The 9,232-nt window shown below is 40.5% G+C and overlaps 1 protein-coding gene across 2 annotated transcripts in view; it reads left to right on the top strand.

The window, feature by feature from the left end:
- Positions 1-907: 907 nt before the first annotated feature.
- The window catches only part of SUCNR1 (succinate receptor 1), a 34,557-nt gene continuing 26,232 nt past the window's right edge, over positions 908-9,232 (top strand). For both annotated transcript variants that reach the window (XR_003570339.1, XM_027875973.1), the window contains exon 1: positions 908-953. The gene's annotated coding sequence lies outside the window, so the exon portion shown is untranslated. The remainder of the gene's footprint in view (positions 954-9,232) is intronic.

The raw sequence follows: 9,232 nt of genomic DNA, 5'->3' as shown, positions 1-9,232 counted from the left end.
TACTGGGTATCAGAACAGTTTTCACAATGGCTCAGTAGCCATTCTTCACTATGGATCAGGTAGCTCTTTATTGGGGCCTGTGATAAGAAAGGCATTTCACTGGAAATGTTGTGACGCAGTGGAAAGAACATGGGTTAGGGCAGCAAATGAGTTTGTTTGAATCTCACCCCTGATACTTGTAACCTATGGGACCTCAGACCACATAACTTTTCTGAGTTTCCTTGTCTGAAAAATAAAAGTGTTGGACTCTGAGATGCCTTCTACCTTGATGTCCAAGGTTCTACAGAAGGTCTCTTATATCTTAAAGTGTAAAATCAGTTGATAAAAAGAAAGCTTCTCCAGAGTTTACCTTTCTGGAGATTGTTTATGAGAAAAGGGAGTTATCAGCTGGTGAATCATATGGGTGGTTCTCACTTTACTGAAGTGGGTAATGAATGTGGTTGTGAATGAGAAAAAGGTAGATTTCAGATGACATGGGACAAGTACTGAGGAAGTGGTTAAAAGGACCAATGGAGAACATTGGGCATTGGAGAACATAGGAGAACATTGCTTTGACCAGAGCTAATTGGGAAATCTGGAGAATAGAGGAAGATTAGCAAGGGAGTCTCTACTGGAGTTTCCATATACCACTGCATGGTTAGGTTTCTGGGGGTGTTGGTAAAAGTTCTGAAGGACTTGGTGGAGAGCTTAACTTACGTAATCTGAAACAAATGATTTTGGCAGTAGTCCTTTAGATGTGCTTACTTAAAAACATAAAGGGGTGGAGGGAAATATCAGAATTTAATTGTGGATTTCATGAAGAGTTATCCAGACAAGGGAAAGTTGGGTGAGCTTCAACAAGAAAGAGCCTTTTGGAAATTGATTTGATTTTGCCGTGGCTAGTCTTTGTTTCAGATGGCAGCCAGACACTAGAGATTAGGAAGAAGGTAAAGGTGTGGAGAGCAGAAAACATGGTGAGTAGAAGGGGTAAATTTAGAGCTATAGGCGAAGATTTTTTTTTGTTTCCTTTTGATATTGCTTTTTTCCTATTCTGATTAGATTACTGTCAAGGGCACCTGGGAGTGTCAACTGAAAAATGTGTCTTGTTAAAAGGATACCTATCTATTAGTACAGGGATTCTTAACCTAGAGTCTATGAACTTGAATGGGAAAAAATATTTTGATAACTGTATTTTGGCTTTTTTTGTAATCCTATGTATTTTATTTTATGCATTTAAAAGCAATATTCTAAAAAAAGGTTGGCAGTCTTCACCAGACAGCTAATGGTTAAGAATCTCTGCATTAATAGATGCCTTGTCAGAGCCATCCATTTGTGAAAGTCCCTGGATAGTTGAATGATTTCTAAGTGGCTTTAATTGAGGATTGTTAAACGCCAGTGATAATTAATGAGTTACTAAGCTAAGCAATGTGCAATTACTCTCTTTCTAGTACTCTCTTTTTCATTTATACAATTGAAAGTAAAATTTTATATACCATTTTTAGTAAAATACCTTTATTAGATAATAAATAATGAGAGTCTACCCTGATATAAGTATATTCTTTTTAAAAAATTTTGTAGTAATTATATTTGTCTAATTGAACATTTGCAAACCCTTCTTCCCACTTACTACCAGTGTGACCTTGGATAAGTCATTAAACTTCACTGGGCCTCAGTTTTTTCATCTGCAAAATGAAAGAGTTGAAATTAAATTACCTCTGAAATTCCTTCCAGCTTTAAATCTATGATTGTATGAAATAAGTTACTTATTTTACTTCAGAATGAAGTTTTGCCCTGAATTCAATTTTCTCCTTATGTTTAAATATTTTTAAATCTACTTAACATATAGAGTTATAGCTGCTGTTGGTGGGGAGGAAAATTTTATATATCACTGCAAATTCTTTTATCCCATATGGGGCAATGCATAGTTGTATTTTCAGAAAGTTTTAGATGCTTCTCCTCCCTCCATTCCCTCCCCTCCAAAAAAAGAAGTATTTTGTATGAATGGATCACCTTTTATTACAGATGGGAAAATAGCTTGAGCAATTTTGTAGAAAAGAAGAAACTGACCTAGCAGTCCAAGGTAAACAGAAGGACTGTGCCATATTTCACTTTAGGCTCACCCAAACAGACAGAAAGCAAACGCTTCCCTCCCTGCTATCTTTGTACATAAGATTAAAAGCAGCAGCTGCTCCTACCTTCCTGGAACAATCTATTATACGTGATTGCTTAACTTCAGCCTACAGATCTGGATGGAAGACGCAATCCTTCCCTCAACAGTTCAATCATTTCATTCTGGGATAGTTCCAGCAAACTCCCTGTTCCTTCATTTACTCCAATTGGCACCCAACTTTTTCCCTTTAGGGTCAGAGCATGGTATGAAGCACGTCAGGATAATCTTAGACACACTTGTTATTGAACATGCAGTCAAGGAGCATTTGGTAAGCACCGTCTTTGTGCCAGGCACTGTGCTGGGAAACAGGGATATACATATAATGAATTAGACAGTCCCTACTGGCAAGGAGCTCACGTCTAATATGTAAGAAAACATTTACATGTCTAAGTATGTAAGGAATATATAAAGCACATTTATACAAAGTAGCTATAGAATGTGTACAAAGAATAAAGACAAAGTAGTTGAATACAAGATCATTTGGAAGAGAGGCCACTAGCATTGAATTAATATATAAACTAATGGCCTTTATTAGACGTCTGCTAGGTATCAAGCCCTGTGCTAAGCACTGGGGATACAAATGCCAAAAGAAGACAGTCCCTGACCTCAAGAAGCTTAACTCTAAGTGGGGAGACAGCAGGGGATTGAGGCCAGAAAGATGGAGAGTGGAACATTTGGACAGTCAACTATTGTGCCCTCCCCTGGTGCAATGGGAGTAGTCATTTGATTCTCCTTTGTTCTCAAAGAGGACAGTGACATCAGGGAGGTGATGTCTCAAAGCAAGGTGTGGGGAGTGGAGAGTGGGGAGGGAGAAAGGATTGAGCAAGAGGTTGGGAGGGCAACGAGGTAGCTGGCAGGAGGAAGGTGAATTGGAGGCTAAATGGACAAAAGTAACTTAGCTCCTCCCAGGCTTGGCCTCTGAAGAATTCCATCATTACAAAACACCTCAGTGGGGTCGCAGTCTTTGCCTGAGGACTTCCATTGAGGGAAAATCCATTTCTTCCCAAGGCATTCCACTCCATAGCTCTCACTGCTAGAAAGTTCTTTCAAGACAGCAAGCATAAATTTGTTTCTTGCAATTTCCACTTATTCCTCCTAGTTTTGCCCTCTGAGGCCAAATGGAACAAGTTTAAGCCATAATCTTTCCTCAGGCAGCTCTTCAAATACTTAAACACAACCAGAAAATTCCCTCCTCCTCTAGTCTTCTCTTCCCCAGGAGAAATATACCCAGTTTCTTTGACTGATGCTCAAATGGCAGGAAATACATTTTATAGACCACTCCCATTATAAACCCAGATACAATTACTTAGCTCTTAGAGGGATTCTTAATATTAAATTAGATTAGTTGTGGCCCTTTGTTTCTGATCATGGAGAAATGCTTCATTTCCCTGATCTATTTATTCCATAGCTGATGGAAAGTATCAGGGCTTTGTTTATTTTGTCCTGGCCTGTGATTTCACTGGTATAAAAAAATCCTTGATCAGGAACTTCCTCTATCAATTCAGATCAGCAATTGCCTGGCAACCTGTCGTCTCAGGGAGTTGCCTGGAAGACTGAGGAAAAGTGACTTACTCAGTGTCCCACATCAAAGGCCAAATTTGAACCTTGGTTTTTCTGGCGTGGAGGCCAGCTTTCTACTCACCAGGCTGTCTTTCTTCTAAGGTATGGGCCTGTTATTATGTGTGAACTCATTTTATAGCTGAGGAAATAAACACAAAGAGAAGAGTGACCAGTCCATGTTGCAGGTTCTTTCTGCTTTGAGCAGAGAAGCTGAAAATTCCACCCGTAAGAAGGGAGAAGATGTAACAAGGGAGAATTTACTTTCTGGCTGTGATTCAGCAGAACTAGGAAGCTCTGCTCATAGAGGAGAAACTTTGGCAGTACTTGGAAGGCAGTGACCATGCCAGCTTAGGGTTAATGACACATAGAAGGGAAAGAACACAGTCATAATCTGATATGTCTCTTAGATTTTGACACCATCGTTTCTAAAGAGTTCAGGAAAAGGAGAACAAGGTCTCAGAGCCCAAAGGGTTGACAGAGGAAGTTGGTTCACTAGGTATATTAAGTTGTTCCAGTCACGTCCGACTCTTTGTGACCCCATTTGGGGTTTTCCTGGCAGAGATACTGGAGGGGTTTGCCATTTCCTTCTCCAACTCATTTTATAGATGAGGAACTGAGGTAAACAGGGTGAAGTGATTCGCCCAGCTAATAAGTCTCTGAGCTGGGGTTTGAACTCAGGAAGATGAATTTTTCTCACTCCAAGCCCAGTGCTCTATCTACTGCACCACCCAGGTGCCCTCTCTAGGGATGACCCTGAAATGTAGACAACAGGAACACACATGATTGTGAAGAAGAAAAGGAGGAGCTACCTAAACAGACTGATGGGCTGCACAGGGAGCTCATTATCTAAGATTAAAAAAAAAACAAAGCCATATACAAAAGATGTAAACATGGGCAAGTAACTGGACATGAAGAGAAACCTTGGCATGACCCTATCAGAACAGAGTCAGGAACGCTGAAACTCAGGGCAATGTTGGGTTTACAAAAGATGCTAAGGACAAACATTTGAAGTAGTGTTTGAGGAGCAAGAGAAAGATCACAGAAGGAGAGAGCGCTTGGAATTGGTGGGACAATGAGAACAGGCGCCTGAAGGTAGAACTACTCAACTCTGATTTTTTGTCTGTTTTATCTAGTAGGGAGAATGCCATTCCGACTGGGAAGGAAAGAACAACACATGAAGGACCCAAGATAATGGAAACCCAGGGTAACTGTAGAGATTACACACACTGCTTGTGCTCCCGGAGTAGGATGTAAACCCCTTGAGGGTAGGGCCTGCCTCCTTTTGGCCTTAGTAGCCCAGTGCTGAGAAGGAAGAAAACAGGCATTTATTTAGTGCCTACTATGTGTCAGGCACCGTGCTAAGTGCTTTACAACTTTTTGTCATTTGATCATCACAATAACCCTTGGGAGGTATTTTACAGTTGAAGAGACTGAGGCAGACAGAAGTTAAGTGACTTGCCCAGGGTCACACAGTTAGTGTCTGAGGACAGATTTGAACTTAGATCTTCCTGCCTTTAGACCCAGAGCTCTACCCACTGCACCATCTTGCTGGGCATAGTGCCTTGCACATAGCTGGTGCTTAATAAATATTTGATGAATTGAAACTAATTGATTTGAACTGATAGAGAACTTGACTACCCATAATGAGTTCAAATGACAAGTTCTAGAAGATCATCTCCAACTTGTCTCGTCTCCACCTTGTTTGTGCAAAGTTGTTTGCACATTGGCTCCTTCGCTAAACTGTGAGCTCTTCGAGGGGAGGGACTTTCCCTGTCTTTGTATCCCCAGCACTTAGCATGGTGCCTTCCACATAAGGGCTTAATAAAAGCTTATTGACTGACGACTGGCTGACTACATGATCTCCCTGCCCTGATATAAAAAAGACTCCGAGTTGGTCTGCTGAGCTTTGGTGATGACCATTAAAGTCAGAATGAGAGGTTTCCTGCAGAATGAGAGACAGGCAGCTGCTGCTCTGGTTTTCAAAACAGGGAAACAGGCATATTGTCCAAACCTGACTTCCACTCCTGGTAAAGTTCTAGAGACAACTAATAAAGTCCTAGTTTGAAGGTGCCAGGAAGGAGAATTGAAGAACACTCAGCCAGTCAGCAAGGATTTCTCAGGAGCAAGTTGTATCAGACTAGCCACATTTCTTATTTTGATAGGGTTACTAGATATGGGAAATGGGAAAATGCCAAAGACATCCTATATACCCACATGTCAGCAAGTTATTGGACCAATTTTCTCACAGTGTTCTTTTGGACAAGATGGAGAGAGGCGTACTACCCAGGAGCACATTCAGGTGCACCCAACAAGTGATGATCAACATGTCAAGGCTTGAGAGGTCTAGAGTGGAGTGCCATTGGGTTCTATTTTATTAATGACTTGGCTGGAGACCTTGATGACATGCTTTTGCATCTTTGAATGACATGAACTTGAAAGAATCAGTGCCCTGTTAGATGACACCATCCAAATATATCTTGACAACCCGAATCTAAGAACTTTAACAGGGAAGAATGTAAAACCATATACAATGGCTAAACATTTACTTGCCCAAGCATAGGCTGTGGGAGATTTGGCTAGAAATCTAGGTCAGATCAGGAGGTGGGGGCTTACTGATTATAAAATCATTAGAAGTTTCTACGTTTTAGAAAGTATCGTGATTTTTTATTATATGAACATAAGCAATGGATATCCCTCCAATTGTTTGTCTTTATTTCTTTTTAAAACATATCGTATAAAGATATTTATGTGGTTTGAGTCAGCTTCAGTAGATCGATTTCTAGATATGTTGTGCATTATGTAATAGGTTTTATGTAATCATGGGTTTTGTTTTTTTCTTGAATCCTACTTATCTCCCTGAGGGGCTGCTAGGTGGTACAGTGGATAAGAGTGCTGGGCCTGGAGTCAGGAAGACTCATCTTCCTGAGTTCAAAAGCAGCCTCAGACATTTACTAGCTGTGTGACCCTGGGCAAGTCACTTAACCCTATTTGCCTCAACTTTCTTCATCTGAAAAATGAGCTGGAGAAGGAAATGGCAAACCTCTTTAGTATCTCTGCCAAGGATGCACACAACCAAGCAACAACCAAGTATTTGAACTATTCTCATATAGGAATGGGATTAAACTTGTTTAGTTTGGCCTCAGAATACAACTTCTAGAAACTATTGGAAGTTTCAGGGAAGCAGATTTTGGCTCAGGATCAGGAAAAACAGCACCAGCTGGAGTAAAGTGGAATAGGCAGACTTGGGAGGGAGTGAATTGTTCAGCGTAGGAGGTCTTCAAGTGAAGGCCAGAGAAGTTCCTGTCCTTTCCCTCCCCTCCCCTCCCCTTCCCTTCCCTTTCTTTGATCCTTTCCTCCCTCCCTTCTTCCTTTCTTCCTTCCCTTTTTGAATGAAAGTGTGGTGTAATTGAAAACATATTAGAGTCAGGGTCTGAAGTGGTGAATTCAAGTTCCCAGTCTGATATACTGCATGGTTCCCTTCCATTCTCCCCTTACCCTCCTCCAATCTCCTAACCTCTTCCTTTCTATTCACTTCCATTCTCTCACCATTGGCGACTTCACCCACCCCCTTAAGTTCAACGATTACTTCTACAAATTATTTCCTGTACTAATATATTCAGCTTTGATCTCTCCCCTGAACTCCAGTGCCACATCACTAGCTGCCTGCTGGTTTCCCCACCTGAATGTCCCATTGTAACTTCAAACATCATGCCCCAGACTCAACCCATCTTACCCCCTAAACATGTCTCCTCTAAATTTTCTATTTCTGTTGAAGCCACCACCAGTCTCCTAGTCTCTTTTGTTACAAAACCTCAAAATCATCTTGGACCATTCCCCGCCTCATCTTCTGATATCTAATCAATGACTGTACTCATGGGAGGGAGCACCTACGCTGAGGAGTCAGTGCAGTGCTGGAGAGACAGAGAGAGAGAGAGAGAGAGAGAGAGAGCTGAATTTAGAGTCATGGAACTTAATCTTGAATCCCAATGTGGTCATATGCAAATCACGTAAACTCCCCAGGCCTCAGTTTACTAATCTATAAAATAAGGGGTTGGAGTTAATGGCCCCTAAAATATATTCCAACTCTAAATCTAAGCCCCTGTGAGGTCATAGAATATCAAAGTATCAAGGTGAGTATTTTTCATTTTAATACCTAAAGATGTTTTCCCTTTGGAAGAGATTTCATTTTAGCAGCATAGCCAACATTTAGGTCAAAGTGTTAATGCATATAAAGAAACTTATGAACTTCAAATGCATGTGACCAAGGATGAAGAAGCCGTCATGAAAAAGATGATTGGAATGTTCTGCCAGAATCAGCATTAGAAAGCAAGTCAAATTCTTTATTCTTTCCAAACAATTAAATAAAACAAACTGAATATTTTCAAGTCAGCCAGTTTAGATGACAAGCACCATATATTTCTTAAGAAACTGCAGATTATTGCAAAAAACCTTTTTTTTAAAGAATTTTTGGGAAATAGGTAAGCTGACTCAAACAGCAGAAAGAACCCATATTGTACCTGGTTGGCCTAACAAATTTCCTAGACAAATATTACAGCCTACAAATAATGGATTTGTAAACACTTGGTTGAGGAGAAAGAAAAGACATTTTCTTCTGTGTTACTACATTATTTTCCAAAATATTACACTATGAAGGGAATCTCCACACACACAAAAATCATGGAGCCACCAAAGCTCATGTTCCTACAGTTCTTTTCATAATACCCTTCATACTTTTAATCCTTTTACTCATCTCCCCATTCTACAGTTGGTAAAACTGATGAGAGGTTGTAGCATGCCCAGTCTGGTAAGGAACAGATCTGGAATTCAAATCCAGGACATTTGATTCCACCTTCTAAGCCACACTGCTTCTCAAAATGGGAGGTTTTATACACCAGGGATCCATAATATTCTCCAATATAAAACACACACACTCACACACACACACATACAGTCAACTCTCCTCATTGGTAGTAGTTATTTTGTACAAAGTCATCATGAAGGCTCAATTAGTGAATGCCAGACCACTACTCCTAGGGAGTTCCTAGGGGTATTACAGGGCTAGGCTCCTGCAAGAATCTAATCATAACATTTTCGTCAATCAGGCCATCCATAACCTTGTCCTTTGTGGGTTTCTGTTTAAAGACACTTATTTAACTCAGGCCTGAATGAAGCTTATCGAATGTGTCTTTTCTCCATAAAGTGTATCACGACCTTAGGAACACTAGACAGCACTTCAGCATTATGCTTGGGGGTCAAAACGTGAAAAATGTGGCACTAAATAGACCACAAAAAGGACACTTATTTATAGTGTGAGAACTGAAGCCACAAGGCAGAATGTCACCTTGTGCCACTTTGTGTCGGAATGTGCATGTTGGACAATGCAAATCCTACACTGCTCTATGCAGGCCTGTGAATGATCAGAAAATGCAGCGAATAGCGATTTGGGGACAAGAAAACAAATTCACAAATACAGAATTCATAAATATTGAGGACTAAAGAGAGAGGAGGAGGGAGAAAGAGAGA

Source organism: Vombatus ursinus, unplaced genomic scaffold, assembly GCF_900497805.2.
Source record: "Vombatus ursinus unplaced genomic scaffold, bare-nosed wombat genome assembly UNPS02014810.1, whole genome shotgun sequence".
NCBI classification, from domain to species: domain Eukaryota; kingdom Metazoa; phylum Chordata; class Mammalia; order Diprotodontia; family Vombatidae; genus Vombatus; species Vombatus ursinus.
This window is presented reverse-complemented; position numbering and strand designations above follow the sequence as displayed.